This window comes from Epinephelus fuscoguttatus, linkage group LG12 (assembly GCF_011397635.1).
Source record: "Epinephelus fuscoguttatus linkage group LG12, E.fuscoguttatus.final_Chr_v1".
Classification (NCBI taxonomy): domain Eukaryota; kingdom Metazoa; phylum Chordata; class Actinopteri; order Perciformes; family Serranidae; genus Epinephelus; species Epinephelus fuscoguttatus.
The window spans coordinates 34964993-34984871 of NC_064763.1; the positions used below are offsets into that span (position 1 = coordinate 34964993).

At 41.3% G+C, this 19879-nt stretch overlaps 1 long non-coding RNA gene across 1 annotated transcript in view; it reads left to right on the forward strand.

Annotated features, from left to right (window-relative positions):
• LOC125898097 (uncharacterized) overlaps window positions 1-19879 on the forward strand; it is a 172251-nt gene that overhangs the window by 88598 nt on the left and 63774 nt on the right. The window lies entirely within an intron of this gene.

The following is a 19879-nucleotide window of genomic DNA, read 5'->3' on the forward strand; positions in this document are numbered from 1 at the left end:
ATAAACTGGACGACCTCTGCGCCATATCAGTTACCAGTGGGATATCAGGAAACGTAATATCCTTTAATTTACAGAAACTTGGCTAAATCCTGGACAGTGCCAACCAGGAGGCTTTTTTGCTTTATGCCGATCTGACAGAGCGGAGGACTCTGGTGAGAGGAGACGAGGCATGTGCTTCATAGTGAATAAGGACTGGTGTGACAGTGGGAATGTGAGGTGCTGTCTCATTCCTGCTGTGGATCACTGCTATACGCAGTTCAGAGGTGGCTATAGTGTGGTGCTGTCCGTGTTTGGGAGGAGCGACCATACGGCCATCTTGTTGGGGTTGGAATATGTGGACAGTTAAATCATTCCACAACCAGAAACCATGGACTACCAGAACCATCTGGAAATATGGACAATTATAAAGCAGCAGCCAACAATGTAAGAAGACACTGAAGAAGGACTAAATCACAGTGCACAAGGGTTTTTTGGGGGGAGTTTTTCCTTTTCCGCTGTGTGGGTCCAAAGGACAGAGGGATGTCGTGTGCTGTAAAGCCCTGTGAGGAAAATTGTGATTTGTGATATTGGGCTTTATAAATAAAATTGATTGATTGATTGACAAGTTTTCACTGGAGCTGGACCATGTGTAATTCCAAGTGACAAATAAATGATTGCTTGATGGATGGATTGATGGATTGTGCTATCAATATGAGGGATACGTTTAGCTTCAACTGTATTGTGATGGACTGGGTGATGTGATGTTAACTGTATGGATTCTGTCACTATTAAGAATGTGCTATGTTCAGCTACAGTAAAAAGGTCTGTTATGGCAGTTGCGGAGTTTGCCGTAATGTTAGCGAACATGTTACTCCTAGCGAAGTTGTGTGTTTTTAGACACCATGAATCCTGTCAGTCAATACTAGCACCTATGACTGTGATGTGTGTGAGGCTTGTGGAGGGAGGGTTGTTTTTATTCCTGCTAATTTGTATGTGCCAGTGAAAGCCAATGAGCGGGAGTTGTTTAAGTAGCCGCTAATGCAGAGAACACCTTGTAAAGCAGACAGGTTTGTTGTTTTGGCGTTGGCTACGGCCCACGATAGCCTTTGTTAAAGTTGAGGAATAAAAAGCCAGCAAAATGAGATCATGCCTCGTAGCCTCATTGTTAACGGACGCTACAGTATATAGCAACCCTGCTACATCTAGTGGTATCATGGCAACCTCGTAGGGCACATCTAACCATTACCACATTAGCCAGCTCGACTGGTCCAGTCCATTAGATGGAAACGACACATCCATGAAGAATCAGTTAGATTTCATGGTTGGCTAAAATGTAGAATGTTAAAGATTAACTTCGGTATTTTTCAACCTGGGCCCTATTTCCCCATGTGTATGTGTGCGTATGATTCATAGGTACAACAATTGGTTCAGTATTGAGGGAAGCAGATGCAGCCGGAAGCCGCGAAACGAGCTAAACTGGTAACGGGGGCAAATGCGTCCCGTATAAGTTTGTGCATTAAAAGTGCTTTTTTTCGCTACTGACCAGTTCAGATCGCCAGTGCTATCTCTGTAAATAACATACTAAGTGTTTGCCTTACCCTTCACTTCCTCTGGGCTGTGACGTCATCTCATGAGAGCTTTGCTTGTTGCCGGAAGAAAACAGAGGAGCCGGGCTGAGCGCCGCTCAGAGTGGCGCTGGTTGTCTTGGAGTACCGTTGAGAGTTTTACTGCATTGATTGAAAACAATGGTTCGTGTTTGTGCTTATCCGAATTGCAAGAACAGGATGTCGCGCAACACCCCGTACAGCTTTCATAGGCTGCCTTTGTCGGATGGTGAGATGCTGAAGTTGTGGCTAGTTGTGCTACAAATGGATGCTAACACTCCTGTTCCAGACACTGCGCCTTGCAGACCATCGGGTCTGCAGTGCTCACTTCTCCCAAGATGACTACTGCCAGCCGAAGAAGAGAAGACATCCAATCCCGAAACACTTCTTCCTCAAGAAAACGGCTGTCCCACGAGTAGAGAGAGCTACAGACACAGTGGAGCAAAGCTCTCGTGAGATGATGTCACACACACAGCCCAGAGCAAGTGAAGGGTAAGGGAACCGCTTAGTATGCTATCTACAGAGATAGCACTGGCGATCTGAACCGGTCAGTGGTGAAAAAAAAAAAGTTTTAATGCACAAACTTATACGGGACTCATCTGCCCCCGTTACCAGTTTAGCTCAATTTTAGAACAAGGTGTACCTATGAATCATACGCACACATACACATGGGGAAATAGGGCCCAGGTTGAAAAATACCGAAGTTATCCTTTAACACTGTCTATATACATTATTGCATATTTGCATTGTTGTATCTATCACAGGAGCAGTCGGCCTTTAAGGAGGCAGTAAGGAGAATATGCTGGCAAAGCCAAGACTATTTTATTATGTCTATGGAAAACGCTAATGAATGTACATTAAAAATTAATCAACATTAATTAAGAAACATCAAAATATTTGTTGACTTAATGTTTAAATTTAGATAAACCCTTTTGCCAAGTCCCAGGTTTGTTTTATTTTCTAGATAAGAAAGAGAGATGGATTAAGTAAGTAGCCAAGCTGAGCTGGTGATGGAGTCTGTTTACTTTTCTGATTCAATCGTTGGTTAAATGTAACAGTCTTCTTTAGTTGGAGTCCAATGCTCAAAGCTAGACAATCTTGAGTGCGTGAGCAGAAGCCCTCAGTGCCTGTCGTCCCACCTAGGTAAATAACAGCAGCTGCCACTGGCCTTGATTTTCTCCTCTGTGTCTAAAGCACTGGAGTTTTTTGTTAGAATCTGTCATTTTAGCTACTCTTGTATCTTTCAAAAGCATCTTGTGGGCGGAGGTGAGAAATTTTGAGCACCATATACCCTGTGGTACATTTACCTATGACCCCTTATTCACAGTGTTCCTTGCATGTGGAAACACAGATTCCTCTCCCTGACATTGCACTTGGCGAAAAGAAAAAAGTGATTGTGATTCTGAGTGGATATTCCACATTTAAATTTTGCCTGGTCAGTCAGCAGTTTGGCAGGAACCAGGAACACGCTGGCACCTTCTCTTTGACTTAAGTGGACTTTGATGGTCACAGTTCAGAATAGTAAACTCTCCTGTGGGTGGTGGAACTGGCCAGGAAATATAAAACACTAAGTTCAAGGCTTACACTGTGTCATGTGGTTGTAAGTAGTCTCTGTCAAAAATGAGCTGTGGAACAAATACATGAGTTTGTGTGTGCATGTGTGAATGCTCGCGCGTGAGAGTGAGTGTCTTCTGTCACATTTAGCAGAGATCAGCACTCCCCCCTACTGGCAGCTCTGCAGACCTGCTGGAATCAAAATGTGTCCTTTGAAGCCTCACAGACATTGAAGAAGCAGAGAGAAAGATTTGTTAAGAAAAATATATGTTAACTACATATACATATACATAATATATATATATATATATATATATATATACCACACAATATTATTAGTTGGCTTGCTGTGCAATGTAAATGTGAACGCAAAAATGTGACATATTATGTATATATATACATAAGTAAATTCTCATACCCATTATGTCGCAATATTTCCTCATGAAATACATCCTGCTGGCGATGTGTAGTGCTCTGTAGTAGATAGAGAGAAAGTAAGGCTTTATAATTAGAGCAATTACACGCTTTCAGATGACTATAACAAAGTTTAGTGCCATGGTAATAATCATAAAGCAAATGCATTAAGGATTGCAGCGGCATACTGTCCTCTACTGAAGACTTATGGAGGGGGAGAGAGACAGAGAGAGTCTCTTAGTATTCCACTTGAGACACTGTGCCTCCATATTGCAATTTCCTGTTTGAGTCTTATCTAGAGCAACCTGGAACTGCACTCCAGCGAAGCCTCACGCAGCTCCCTCTGCTCACCTGCTGCATGCTCTTCCATCTCTGTTTCTATTTCTCTCTCTCTCACACACACACACACACACACTCTCCTCCATTCTCACGTTCTCCCTCCTGCGTTGTCTGCGCAGTGTCATGATTAGTATGCTAAGAACCAGTAAAGCTTTACCTGGACATCAGTCACGTAGACAATCAGTCAGCTGTCTCACTGTCAGTCAGTCGACTGATCACTCCCCCAGCTCACGCTCTTGTTGAATTACTCATTCAATTGCTCGGTCGATCACTCAGCCACTTACACAGTCAGTCAGTCACCTCTTTTTTACAGTAATGTTTTTGTTTTTACTCTCACTTGCTTCACTATGTTGTACAAAATACATGAACGAGGCATAGGGGTATAGAGTGGTGCAGGGATGACATTTATTTGTAGGCCAACACGGAGGTTAACATTGCCCTGGTTCCCAACAACAAGCCAAAGGGACTTTTCCATTGGATTTTACATTATTGTAGAAAAGAAGCTTTGTGGCAAACAGCAGTTTATGATAGTTGCACGTTTTGTCCAGCAAGATAATCTTCACAAATTAACACCTCTTTTGTGATTTTTGAAGTGTAAATTCAATTGCCAGAAGTAAAAAGGTAACATTAGGCTTTTAATGAACTACAGTACATTCGCATGACTTCAGTGTCGGCACCACGACAAGGCTATAAAGCTGTGGTCGGCGCAGTTTGGTGTGATGACTCTCTGTAGTCTCATTTAGCCAATTATTAGCAACTGTCTGTTTTCCAGACGCATAAAGGGCTGTACTGAGGTATTTTATGTCGTAGAACAAAACGTTAAAATCTGCTAACCTTATTTCATGCAGTTAACCAAAATCCATTCAAAAAACACATTGACTTCAAGACGAGGGGAATGCAAGTGCTACAATGTTAACTAATTTATGGGGTTTAGGACTCATTCTTGCACCACTCTACAGACACATTAGAGGAAATATGGTCAAGGTACTCTTTTTTATCCTTCCCTATTGAAGAGCTGGCTTCAGCTCATTTTTAGCCCTCACTCTGAAAAGCTCAAAGAGCTTGCTGGAGCTACTGCTGAGTGCTCTCTAGGACAGAAACAACCTCAAGTGATGGTGATATTTTCGAACGACAAGGTGGAAGGACTTCTCCTGACAGTAATACTTGTTCTTTGTACAGCTGGAAAGAAACAGTGTAAAAAACACGACAACTTCCAGCCAGATTTTACAAGATAAGTTAATACAATGTTTTCTAGAAATTGGCCTTCTCTAGGCTGAGGAAGGTGTTACAGTAGTAGCCTTCAGACTGTCTGACATTTACCTATCTTTTTACCACTCTAAGGTGACCTCAGTATTATCAAACATCAGATACATTTCTTTAATTGTTGCAGAGAGTGTAAGGAATGGAGAGATACAGAGTGGCAGGTAGAGCAGGAGACTGATCCCCTGTTTCTCCGATGATTACATTCTGTTCAGGCCCTGTTGCAGTGAGAAGGAGGAAGATCAAGCTTCGGCCACAGAATATGAATTTTATATCTGCAATGCAGCCAAGAGCTACCTTCATGTAACAGCCAGCCTGCTTTGGCACTGGACAGTAAAGATCTGTCTTTGTTCGCCAGCGGATTTTTATGAAATACAACTCCCTGCTTTGATATTAAATGTCACTGTTGTTATTTATTTTATTTCTGCTGTTGATACACTTCACTGCACTTGAATTGGATCCAGTTTCTGGCAGATCATTGTCAATTTGTCATTCTCCAGTCTTAATTGGATACTTGACATGATGATTATCATTCTAAAATATAAGGCAAAAAACCTTTTTTGGTGGATCCCAACCAAATGGCTGAGTATTTGTTATTCAATTGCCAACACAATGACGCATTGGAGAAAAGAGAAAGCTGGAAACCCTAAATGCTAAGCCTGAGTCACACGTGTTGAGCTGTATAGTACATGGTTTTGTTGTAGCTTGTAGTAATGAAATATTCAATGAGTTGTGCACGTGTTAGTCACGATGGGAATAAAAGGTCATTAAAGTCCGCCCAAGAGCAGTGAGATGATGAGTGGATAAATGCTGACAGGTGCTTTGTGTTGCCTAATCATTAGAAAGGGTTTCTCAAAGTCATATGATGGAGGTATCTGCAGGGTTAATTCATTTAAGTGGTTAGTTCTTTATCCTCCTGAAGCCCGAACTTTTGTTTCGAATGCATTTTGACTTTCTCCTAGTTATTTGGGATCAGTAGGATCCGATAAGTATAAAAAACTAAACATCGTCAATGATGATAAAGTCTTAGCGTCCTCAAACGAGACGATAATAAAGTCCCAATGTCCTTGGAAGAGCACTTCCTAATTAACAGTTTCACAGCTTGTTACTGTTGCTTAAATTGGTCACATTTGTCACCATATCAAACTTCAAACATTATTAATCATAAATAAACAAGTTTTGGATCTTGTCCACTTTTGTGTTGGGATCAGCTGCATACTGACTTGGCAGAGATGGCTGCCATCTTGTTTTTGCGTGGATTGGGGTATTGTCCTCTCACTACCACTAGATGGCACAAAAAAGTGTCCACAAACGAGGACAACAGGTCTAAGTTTTAAGTAGAATGACGTTTAAGGTCAGGTAAACCCGAATTGTGATGTCCTCATTAGGGTTGCCCATCGGCGCTAGAAGGGTTGTTTCACGATGTCTTTTTTAAATGACGATGCAATCGCGAGGTGTGGGGGGGAGTGTGTGGCGCATGCTGATGAGATCGAGGCTGAACGAGGCTGAGTGAGAGGAGACAGAGGGAGGCTGTGGCGATGACATCGTTCATCGGGGATTTCACTAGATAGGACGACAGGATATGGACAAGATCGCCCAACTATAGTCCTCATATGAGGACACAGGGTCTCAGGAGGTTATTCAGATAAAGTGTATTATGTAAGGAAGGATGAGGAAGAGATTCTGCATGCATAATATGCATTATTTCAAAACTAACTTAACTAGCCAAGATTTACACCTTCCAAATATAGAAGGAAATGTATGGTGACAGTGTTCATAATATGCTTCTTTACGATATAAACACACCATAGTAGGCTATTTGTATGACCTGTGCACTTTGAAAACAAGATAACATAGTTCATCAGTAGAGAGATTTTTTTGTTAAATTTACAAATGAGATGTTGATGCTCGGTGCCAACTGATGGGATAAAAACAGTACAGCAACAACAACCTATTAGACTGTTTAAAATCAGCCCTAAGGCCACAACAAGCCCTTGCCAAGCTTTATAGTCTGTTATGTTTTTCTGCCTAGACCTGGCAAGAATAAAGTGCTCTCTCCATATAATGACACTTCACCACAGCCCCAAGGCATGTAAACATCCCATTACATTATAGCTGCTTTCCCTTGATTGCAGTGCAGCGTCGTCTCACTGTTTATTCCCGGTGCTTTTTCCACTACAGCTGGCCCAGGTGGTCTACGGTTTGTCTCAACCACTTTTCAGCATGTGCGCATCTGCGTGTTCTGCAGTTGTTTTAAAGCAGGGAAATCACATGTTTATTCATAATCACAAGCAACATGGTACTGACAATGAGTGTGTGTGTGTTTGTAGTTTAAGTGTCATTAAAGGGTCAGTTCACCCAAATCAAAAAAACATCATTTCACTAAGCCCTACTTGTATCTAGGGGCGTAATTTACAAGTTTCATCACAATACATTATTGTATTGATTCCATGGACAACAATACAATATTTGCTGATATCACAAAGTGTGCCAGAACACAACTGTGATTCCATTCAATTAAGGAGCCTGCAATCAATATGAGACGATGTCAGTAAATATCTTCATTGTCTTTTTCATGGCTGCATGCCATTATCTGCCTGGTAGTAGACTGTTTGCACTGTTTAAACTACTAGGAAGAGAATTTGCATTTCCAAGGACAGAGAAGACATAACCCGCCCTACTCTCCCGATGATTGGCTAGTGCACGCTGCCTTCATTGGTTGGAGTGGTTAGGTTTAGCCAAGAGGAGTGAGATTGGTTAGGGTTAGGAGAAAAATGTCATAGTAACCCAATCAGATTTCATAATAAAGGCATACCTTAAAGATGGTGATAGGCGTTATCACTTCATATCAGTAATATTGCATCATTCATCATTGAATCAATACATCAATGTATCATTACATCCCTAGTCATTTCTAGTTGCAGGGTGCACACAGACCTCCTTTCTACTGAAGGAAGGTCAGTATCCTGAGCAGTGGCTACCAACCTGAAAAATCAATACAGAATGTATTTTGTTTTTCTGATTTGCAATTTGTATTTTTTTGTTCTGCTCTTTAATTTTTATTTTCTAATACTGGATAGGAAAGGGAGAATCACCAACTTGTAGATATGCACCATGTGACCAAGGGTCACCCTTTATCAGGAGTGGGATATTTTTTAAACCTAATGTTTAAATGCTGAAATCACCACAAATATAATTAAAGATGTCTTGGTCTAACAATGGTCTAAACTAACCATGGAGCCCAAGGTGCAGAAACACTCACTGGCCCTTGTTATTTTGGTATGTCTGTCCATCCACTATGAAAAAACAACCTCTCAAACCAGGGATCTGCATCGACACCCAGACCTGTATAGAATTGGACGTATTGATTTAGATAATTGCAAACCTCATCCACAATGACAGCAGATGATTGTGATCCGATCCCAGGGACCTGAATGCAACTGTGGTCTTTGAAACAAAACCTCTCACCTATAATTTCACATTGATCAACTCCCCTGTTTGTATCTATCCTGTCCCGTCAGATTAGAGTCAGAAAATTGAAGAAAAAAAGGAGAATAAGCTCACCTTTCCAAACCTCACCTGGACAATATAACACGAAAGAGATCAAAGAATAGGTAATTGCACAATGCCAATATGACATTTTGTTGTTTGAGGCAACATGGCATTGAAAAACAGCTTTAAGATTAGTGTGTAGGAGGAAGCTGACAAATCTAGACAGCTCAAGGTCATGCAGTGACAAACACAAAAGAAATATACACTCACAGGCACAATGTGATACCAGGAAATCACGGGTGCAGATCTGATGACAAGTTTGGGGGGGACACAATCAGTTGTGATTTTTTTTTAATTGCACACGTGCAAATCATGCCCACAGAGTGCTTGAGATTGCCAGCATATTTCACGATTTCATAGAGGCTCATCACCATCACCAAGTCATTCAAATAGCACTACAAAGAGAATCATATGCTTACCTTTACTGTTTATTTCTCTTAAACAGCCAGTAGTACATGGAACCAGCCATCACCTTCCTTTTCACTGCTTCGTTGTTAGTTAATGCTACTTCTAGTTTCAGGGTCTCAGGCATGTTGTGTCCACTCATGTTCTCATCTCTCGCCTCTCACGGATTCCCATTTCTCCTCATCATCTTCCCTTTCTCCCAGTATATAGGACTACTGTATACATTTGTTCAATTTCAATCATTTAAGCTATTTAGAATTGGGGGGGACAATTTGTGTTTTTCAGAATTTGGGGGGGACATGTCCCCCCCGTACCCCCCGGGATCTGCACCCATGCAGGAAATACACACAAAAACACTATGTAAGCATAAACCTTGACACTAATAAACCCACACATACACACTCGCAGCCCATCTCTGTCAACAAATGTACCCGTCTTGATACAAAACACCACATTTCATTGTTACGCAAATCAAATCAAGTTGGTTTCGACTGCGCACAGTTATTTGCAATTTTCCGATAGGCATTGAGAGAATGTAAACTGGGGCTGCTTCACAATACAGCGCATAATCATCAGGGGAAAAGAAGTGATGTGTTTGTATATTGTTATCTCTGAAAATGCTCACCCATGCGTGTTCAACATGAGCAGCAACCAGCGAAAAATGTGTCTCGTTGATAATGATCCTGAGGCTAATTTTCCATAAATGCTCCTCTTGCTTCCTATCTGACGAGTCACAGAGAATAAAAAAAAAAAAAAAAAAAAAAGATGGAGTAAGTGTGAGGTGGAGGGGCTGGATCCATATGCACCTACACACTCAGACCTTCCACCTCTGACAGTATTAGTAATCTGCATAACAATGTAATTATAATCTGTCTGATTCTCTCCTCCACTGTTCCCCTCTTGAGGAACAATCGCGGCAGCACCAAATCTGCCTCTGATTGTTTTGGCAAAGCACTGGCTATTTAATCAGGTGAAGTGAGTGACGGCCGCATAGAGGAACAACCCCCCCCCCTTAAAGCATTAATCACAAGATAATTGGATTGAAAATTAGGGAGACGTTGTCTTTGTATTCCATTAGCTTGGAGTGGATTTCTCATCACTCTCTGGCAGCGAGTGCTTCTTTCTTTTTTACATAGCCTGCGCTCCCTCTCTCACTCTCCCTGAGGCTTTTAGAAGAATATCGAAAAGGTGGAGAGGGAAGAGACAGATACAGAGCACAAGATGGAGGGGGGGGAGTAAAAAGGAGTTTGGTAAATTTGATTCACTTAATTTTGTATAAAGGGGGCTGGTGTCATCAAAGGGTAAATTGATCCATTCGTTGTGATGAATAGGCTCAATTAATCCACCCGGTGTGGGACAGGGGTGAATACATGTGTTAGGAGAAACCCCCGTGTTGGCTAATTTCTCAGACATCATCTTACATCTCTTCAAGTGAAGAAGTCACTTACTGTCAGTTTGTCTTTGACCTGTCTTTCTTCTTTTCACTTCCTTCTAAATCTTCCATGCTACCCAGTGTAAAACAAATATGGACACTGCTGATTGATTTGTGAGTTTATTTCATTGTAAAAGATCAGATGGTGGGGTTAAAATGGGACGTCAAGGACACTGGGTGTTTGTATGTGACAAGTCACGGCAAAGGACGAATGAAAAATGCAAAGCTATAAAATGACTTATATTACAGAATGTGTACTTGTTGTTGACATCATCTCCAACTTTATTTAGCAGGGTTGAGACGTAAATAATGCAGACACAAAACATAATGCATGTGCCATCTTTCATACACAAATTAGTATAAAACCCAGGGTTTCCCACTTATTTGTTTATTTGTGGTGGCCTGCCACAATTAAAACATCTGCTGCCACGGTTTGATTTTCTATTTTTAGAGCTGGACCATTCATTAGGAGCATTGTTGGAATATATATACTGCTCAGTTATTAATTGCACCACAGTCTGGGTGTGTAGAGCGTACTGTGGGCATGGATGGCTGCAGAATGGCAGACACAGTGAAGTGGGTTTTATACTTATGCATCAGTTCCATGCAGGGCCTACACCGTAGCCTATGCACATGGCCTACGCTGTTGTGAGCATTTATATTTGTGCGGTGGTGTGTCTGTGTCACTTTGCAGTTACACCTCCAAAACACTAGTTGGCGGCAGGGTTTCTGTGAAGTGCTGTAAAGTATAGTTGATTCAAAGCACACCTAAAACACACACTAAACATGGCTTATTAGCAACAATTTCAAACACAAGTACACAAATCAGCTTCTCTATAACTTGCAGCATTCACAGACAAAGTACTTGTCCAAATACAACATGCTAATGTTTTTAGCACAAGCCTATGGCATTTTACATTGTATAAATTAGCCTGGTGGTTAGCAGACTTTTCTTCTACGCCAGGATAAATCACACAGAAGACTTAAAATGCTATTTTGTGGAGGCTTTATTGTCTTCTCAATTTATTGTTTCTTATCTGTGAAATTAAAGGAAATAAAAGTTGTGTTTCCACTGTGGGAAATGGTTTCAGCTTACAAAAATAGACAGGTGGTCTAGACTGCCAAGTGTAGTTATGTTTCTGGAGAGGTGCACGTCAGGCTATGGCGTAGGGAATGGTGTAGGCTCTGCGTCGATGTATAGCCATCGCCGTAGGTACGTCGTTGACTTGACACAGAAATATACATCCAGCATGAAAGTGAAACTTAACCATCCATTGCACTGGGTCTAAAAGCTTGTGGTCACTTGTGAACAGCTGCCCCTCTCATCCATCAATCTGATCTGATTAGCTCTGATCAGATCCACTGATTTATCCATCCCGCAACTCAAACTCCCAAAAACTGCTGCTAAGGAAAATAAATAGAGTTCCGCCTGTGCTGTGAAAAACAAAATTAAAAGTCACCCCCCCCCCGCTCGCATTTTGTTGCATGGTTTGCAGGCTAACAGCAGCATTCCATGAGTTGTTAATTATGCATCTCAAGAAACACCTTTTTATTTACACCTGTGTTTTTCCTGCTGTCATATGTCAGCATGTGTTCTGTGGATATGAAACACTGTGGTGACGCCTCACAGACAACCTGTCAATTACATTCCATGCCTGTCTCATGACTTACCACCAGTTGGGCAGCATCTCTAATACAGGGCACTTTGTGTTTTTCATGGCATGTATTATACAGTGTTGGCTGGTCAGACAACAAATGTCTCCTTCATCTTGGCTAACTTGGAAGTACAGCCAGTGACAGTCAAACATGGTCAACCACGACCTCTTTGCTACTGGTTAAAGATAAACTATACAGGATTTTCCTTTAAAAAAACAAAAATGTATAGACTCATACAGAAGTAATCCCTCTCAATCAGAACCTATGATCTACTAGAAGTGTGTAGTAGTGTGTTTTTCTGCAGAGACTTTGCTCTCTGCCTGTATTTTCTTATTTTCTGTGCTCGGGACATTTACGGGTGTGTACCCCCACACCCCTCAGGTGAGGTAAAGGTGTTATAAAAAGGTCGTGACCAGGCGCCAGACCATTTGCAGCATGCAGCCAAGAGACACAGCACCCAAAAAATGCAAATATAGTGAGGCAAAATGCTAGTCCAGACTCAATCTGGGGTTAGTTTTTACTTTCACTTTCCCTGGTAATAATATTTACACACAATATTTGAGAATCCTGCATCCTGTACCTTTAAGGCGCGTTCACTAAAGTTGAGCTCTATGCAGTGTGGCGATGCAAATTTGCTTTGCTGCCGGTAAGAAATTATTTATTCGCCCCTTTGCTCACACTGAATGGACGTGAACGCGAGGCCAATGTTAATTTCACGCATGTATGACATCATATCATTTCATATCATTGTTATCAGATGAGCATCTTTAACCTGAGCTCTACAGGATAACGGAACACACTTGTGCACTTGTGTGTGTTTGTGCAGATAGAGAACTGTGCATCATAAATTTCAAAATGTCGATGGGACCATTTTAAAAACTCATGCAGCACTTCCACCTCTCCCCAGTTGAACCATACGTTCAGTAAGTACCTGACAATCATCACTTGATCAAAATGAACTGCTAAATACACTCACTACTGTTGTGAGCTGTGGAGCTGTATGACAGTGGGACTCAGAAGTGGCGTATTTAGCTGTGCTGTGCTGTGGGAGTGGTCATGAGGCTCATGCTTGTATGCAGCACAGGTTCACAGTGACAGAGATGTATGAAGATGAACAGTTTGTATATACAGGTTCATTAATCTGTCACAGATTTCTGCATATTTCTGCTTTTGTGCATACACAGGCGTTTTAGCCATGAATCTGTAAAGTTTTATGCATCTGGTCCAAGGAGTCCAGCCAGGGCTTTGAATACTGTGAGCACTTAGTAAATTGCACTAGAGTAATTTACACTGGACTAATAGGATATTCTGCACATCTTCCCATTCTAAGAAACCCCTTTATATCTCTTTTCTCATATTTCTCATTTTACTCAAGCTTCAGTGTATTACTTTTTCATCATTTTAAATTGGATATCCCAGAATAATAGTGGCCCTGTCTATTATTAATACGCTGAATCCATCATGGCAGAAGAGAATCAGGGTTTGGAAACCCCGTGAAAGATTTCGAGGGCTCGGGGAACTTACATTTTCTCTGCACACACACCCTCCGCCTACCTGTTTGAATGTGTGTGTGTGATAAGGATTTGAATGGGGAGCATTAGACAAGACCCCCACTGGTAGATCTCTTTTCTCTGACTGCTAATAAGAGTAATCTACCTCCCAAGTGACACAGTGTTCGCAGCGTGAAGAGAGGCCCAATGTGTCGTGAGTCATTTATTCTATTTTACTTTTTCATATTTTCTGAGAGATTAAGTCTTGACAACATATTATTGAGACAGCGGTGAGAGAAGCAAGTCCTATCAAATTTATCTAACTGTGTTGTTGGAAAATATGTTGATGCCAACACATTGCTGTCCTTCACATCGTCAACTTCACGGGTTCATAGTATGTTTTCCTCGTTAAACCTTACTCTTCCACAACTAAATTCTTAAATACACTCACTTGCCACCTTATTAGGTACACCTTGCTTGCTAGTACCAGGTTGGACCCCTTTTGCCTACAGAACTGCCTTAATTCTTGGTGGCATAGATTCAACAAGGTGCTGGAAACATTCCTCAGAGATTTTGGTCATCACACAGTTGCTGCACATCCATGATGTGAATCTCCTGTTCCACCACATCCCAAAGGTGCTCTATTGGACTGAGATCTGGTGACTGTGGAGGCCACTGGAGTACAGTGAACTCATTGTCATGTTCAAGAAACCAACGTTTTTTCCAATCTTCTATTGTCCAGTTTTGGTGAGCCTGTGTGAACTGTAGCCTCAGTTTCCTGTTGTTAGCTGACAGGAGTGGCACCTGGTGTGGTCTTCTGCTGCTGTAGCCCATCTGCTTCAAGGTTTGACGTGTTGTTGGTTCAGAGATGGTCTTCTGCAGACCTTGGATGTAAGAGGTGGTTATTTTAGTTACTGTTGCCTTTCTATCATCTTGAACCAGTCTGGCCATTCTCCTCTGACCTCTGGCATCACTGTATATTTTCTCTTTTTCGGACCATCCTCTGTAAACCCTAGAGATGGTTGCGCGTGAAAATCCCAGTAGATCAGCAGTTTATGAAATACTCAGACCAGTCCGTCTGGCACCAACAACCATGCCACATTCAAAGTCACTTAAATCAGTTTTCTTCCCCATTCTGATACTTAGTTTGAACTTGACCATGTTTACATGCCTACATGCATTGATTTGCTGCCATGTTATTGGCTGATTATCTATTTGCATTAATGAACAGTTGAACAGGTGTACCTAATGGAGTGGCTGGTGAGTGTAAATAATCCACGTCATTACGTTTACATTTTAAATAATTCCATTATTTATTCCTGATCAAATTTCTGTGTAGGGTAAAAAGTACAGGTTTTTAGCGTCTTTTTTATTATTTTATTAACAAAAAATCCACTGAGGCTGCCTGTGTGGTCCTAGAGTTACTGTAACATAGCGTATTCATTCTTAGTAATGGACATGCTGTTCAGTCTGGAAGCAGTGGCAGTCGTGCGTAGAGAGTCAGATACGTGGCAATCCTGAAATTTGATGCCATGTTGTGTAGAAAGATTTCTCAGCATAATGCTGGTGTTTCCACCATTACTTCAGATGAACATTTTACAGACATTATAAGCAGCCTTTTTTTTTTATCATCTTCATAAAATGAATCAGTGCTTTGGACTGTGTCTTCCTTACTGTCATGACTCCTTGTTGCAAATTTCCAGCAGTGCAGAGTCACGATTCTGACATCAATGTTTTGCAATGTGCAACTGTCTGAAAAACAAAAACAACAGCATCAATAAATGGAATTGATAAGCTCGGACACATACAGTTAGGATGGATCAAACCATTTGGAACCGGTTCTCAGCTGGAACTGGTTCTCGATTCCCATCCCTACAAATATTCCAAGTCTATTTATCGATCTACCTCTAGTTTAAAAATATCTTATCGCCATCTAGACGCAGGGAAACTAATTTTCAGTCCTGTGTCCTTTCCTAGAGAACCAGCGAAAAAGTTTTCAGACTGCATACTCAAATGTCAGATCTAGCTGTGTTCATCTGTTTTAAAAATAAAGCTTCTATTTACTTCAGTCTGTTGTGATAGTGGCGGCCTTAAGGACACTCCAGAGTGACACCCGGGGAATCTGAGGATGTATTGTAAATTATTAAAACAGCTAAAAGGGACAACAGCAAAGAATACCCGCTCACAGTGAATGTACATTTGTCTGCCTATACTTAAATGTATATAAAATAAAAACAGATGTTAGCGCCTCTCTACTGCATCTTGAGTCACAGCCACAGGGCCACATGCTGTATCTCCCCAGGGACATCGTTTGAGTTAATACAGAGGTTAACAATGGTGTCATCACATGTCAAAGATACATTATTCATAAGGCTGTAGCAGTGTAGCCTGCAGTGCTCCAATGCCAAGGAAACAAAATAATAAAATGTGTATCGACCTAGTATCCACACTGCAACATCACAGATAAACACACACACTCATGCACAGCCCACCTACATAAATATGTATGGTTTTCTTAACCTGGCTGAAAATGCCTCAATGCTGAGTTTGACCTTTTAATAAGTTTGTGGCAGCTCTCACAGCTTGACCTTTCGTTTCCCTCAGCTGATGGTTGCCTTTCCACATTACAAAGAAGAGCCTCATTACCAGCTAATTCATGGCCGTCGGATTCTCACCTGTCTGTCACATACACACCGGGTGCACGTGCGTGTGCTTGTACAACAGTAAGTGTATGTATGCTCACTGGAAACCTTACTGACCATGCATTAACGGTATTCACACATACATGAATACACATAAACAGCTTAGAGCTGCATCCTCTCCATGTTGAAGTAAGCAGTTTCCTAAAAGGTAATTTTAGAAATACAGAAATATTTATTGTTGAAAGGTTTGTTATAGAGTTGGCCGATCTTGTCCATATCCTATCGTCCTATCGCCATCTAGTGAAATCGCCGATGAACAGTGTCATCGGCATGTCATACAGGTGATAAATATGCCATATGAGTATGACAAAAGGCGATAGTTATTTACTGTTTCCACAAGTAATAAATACACAAGACATTCAGGGAAGGTCTATATAATCACTTAGAAATTATTCACAGATAAAATTTAACAGGGCACATGTTGTTATTGGTTAACATAGTGAAATATTCTGTACTAACAACGTGTACTAATACATTTGCATAATGTAGTAGTCAGTCATCTTTATCTGAATTTTTCTAGAGTCTCTTAAAAGATTGTAGTTGAACCTGGTTTCATCAGACACTGACGAAAAAAGCCATCTTTTAACATTGTCGCAGTTATAGTTTAATTGCGCTTGGCAGCGTCAGGGGGGAACACAGCAGGACAAGAATTAAAGTTGAGGATGCGAAAGTGTGACTAGGGTGGTTGTGGGGGATGGGTCAAACAAACACCGACTTTCACCCAGGAGAGTGGCGTTTGCTACCCGTAAGATTGAGTTTATCTTAGAGAAGACAATGCATGTAACAGGCAGAACTTGACATGGCCTCCCAGAACGTCAACAACCAACACACCACCCCTTTTCACGTCGTATCTGGACGTGGAAAGTCCATGACCAAAGAAAAGTATGTGATGAGGTTGGAGTCAGAATGTGTTGTCTAGTCATAGTTAAAAAAAAAAAAAAAAATGTCAGAGACAAGATACAAACTGCAGTTTTGGGTGCCATAGTCGTCATTTAGGGCCATTAGTTGATTAGTCACCCACATGTTTATGATTGATTATTATGATTATGAATTTAATTATTGAATGATACATTTTGGGCGGGGCAACACAATGGTTTGAGTCGAAGGTGTGAGAAAGAATAGTATCAGTAACATTGTCAACACTGTGCTACATTACAGAGAAATACAAAACCGTACTAATGAACCTTCATTAAAGGACAACTTCCGACAACTTCGGTATTTTTCATCTCGCAAGAGCTTTGCTCCACTTTGTCTGTAGCTCTCTCTACTCATGGGACAGCCATTTTCTTGAGGAAGAGGTGTTTCGGGATTGGATGTCTTCTCTTCTTCGGCTGGCAGTAGTCATCATGGGAGAAGTGAGCACTGCAGACCCGATGGTCTGCAAGGTGCAGTGTCTGGACAGGAGTGTTAGCATCCATTTGTAGCACAACTAGCCACAACTTCAGCATCTCACCGTCCGACAAAGGCAGCCTGTGAAAGCTGTATGGGGTGTTGCGCGACATCCTGTTCTGGCGTTCGGGAAAAAGGCCCATTTATTTGAGCACTCCAAAAACTCCGGTAACACTCCAGGAGGTAGCACGTAAAAGACTCTGTCCCAAACTCTGACTCTTCTAGCGTAACACACGCACTTCATACACACATACTCACTTACAGCCCTCCCCCTCTCTTTTCCAACACTGACTGACAGCTGACTCCACTCATTCACACTCACCACTGCCCCAGGGCCGCTACAATATGCTATCTACAGAGATAGCACTGGCAATTTGAACCGGTCAGTGGCGAAAAAAAGCACTTGCACGTGCAAACTTATACGGGACGCATCACATTTACATCACAAAACATTATGATTTCACCACTTCTAAATGGGTAGCACTTTGAAATGTGGGGCTTAAAGGATAATTTCGGTATTTTTCAACCTGGGCCCTATTTCCCCATGTGCATGTGTGCGTATGATTCATGGGTACAACTCGAGCAAAGCTCTCGTGAGATGACGTCACACACAGCCCACAGGAAGTGAAGGGTAAGGGAAACGCTTAGTATGCTATCTACAGAGATAGCACTGGCGATCTGAACCGGTCAGTGACGAAAAAAAGCACTTTTATACGGGACGCCTCAATACTGAACCAATTTTAGAATGAGTGGTACCCATGAATCATACGCACACATACACATGGGGAAATAGAGCTCAGGTTGAAAATTCCGAAGTTATCCTTTAATATAGGCCTATATTTCATCTACAAGTGCACGTCACACACTGTGTGGGCCGCCTGTTAATGACGCTGTGGGCAAAGCAGTAATGATTGTGCTAAGTGGCTAATGGGCATGTAGCTACCAATCGACCAATGATAGGCAAATGTTTGCCTGTAGAGTTTACATATCAGCTTGAGTTCATCCTTCAACTTCTCAAAATGATCCCACACACCGACATGTTGTTAACTAGCCTGTGTAATAACCGCAGGTACCAGCCCTGTATATTAAAGTGACTCCTGTCTGACTGCTGAGTTTGGCCACTTCCTGTGTCTGTCCTTTCAAATTAAATTCCCACATGGTACAGTCATATAGGTTTTGATTTAGTTTAACAAGGCGCAGCTCCTACAAGAGGTTTTTTTTTTTGTTGTTGTTGTTTTTCTGTGACTAAGTGACCAATGAAATCTTGCCGACTAATGACCTTTGTGGTTGACTAATGTTTGGTCAACTATTAGGGGCAGCCCTAATGCTTTGTAAGCTTGTTAGGGAGGACTTCCCCTGTAACTAAGAGAGAACTGTCATTGTTTGCAGGACATAAGGAGCTGCTTGTTAGGAAAACATAAGTCTTTTTAGGTTTAGATAAATGATCATCATCTTAATTTGAGCATGTGTGTTGGTGATCTGCTGCGTGCGTGTTATGTTTATGCCTAATTTTCTGTTCATGTGTTTGCAATCTGTTAATGTGCATCTGCGCAAGCATATTAGTTCTTATCAAGAGTTTCTTAGTTTTAGCTCTATGTTACAGTAGTTCAGTGTTGGAGGTTGATGGTGTTTGTCTTCATTAGCTTTACTTTGCCGCTTCTCGGTACTACCCTGCCAAATATCAAATTGGATGCCTTGTTAACATTTCATGTGGAAAAAACTATACAACAGTGGCTTAATATTTCTTTTCTAAATGGCCTGAGGTTGTAGCAATTTTCCCAGGAAAAAGTCAAAGCTGCAGTCGTATGCTTGATGTGTTTACCTATTTGGCAATCAACAAACCGAGCTTTCAGACCTGTGGGATCATGGGTAATGAACAGAGAGGCTGCCACACAGCAGAGTAGACATCTAATCCACTCTAGTTAAATATTTACCATTAAGGAAATAATCAGTGTGAGGTTATTCTCTCAGTTTCTTTGCATAACTAATTTGGGGAAAGTAATTATCAAAAAAAAAATTATCAAAAAGAAAGCGGACTGGAAGAACTGTGTTATACTGTAGTGTTTGGGTCCTTTTGAAACACAGTACACATTTAAGAAGTTA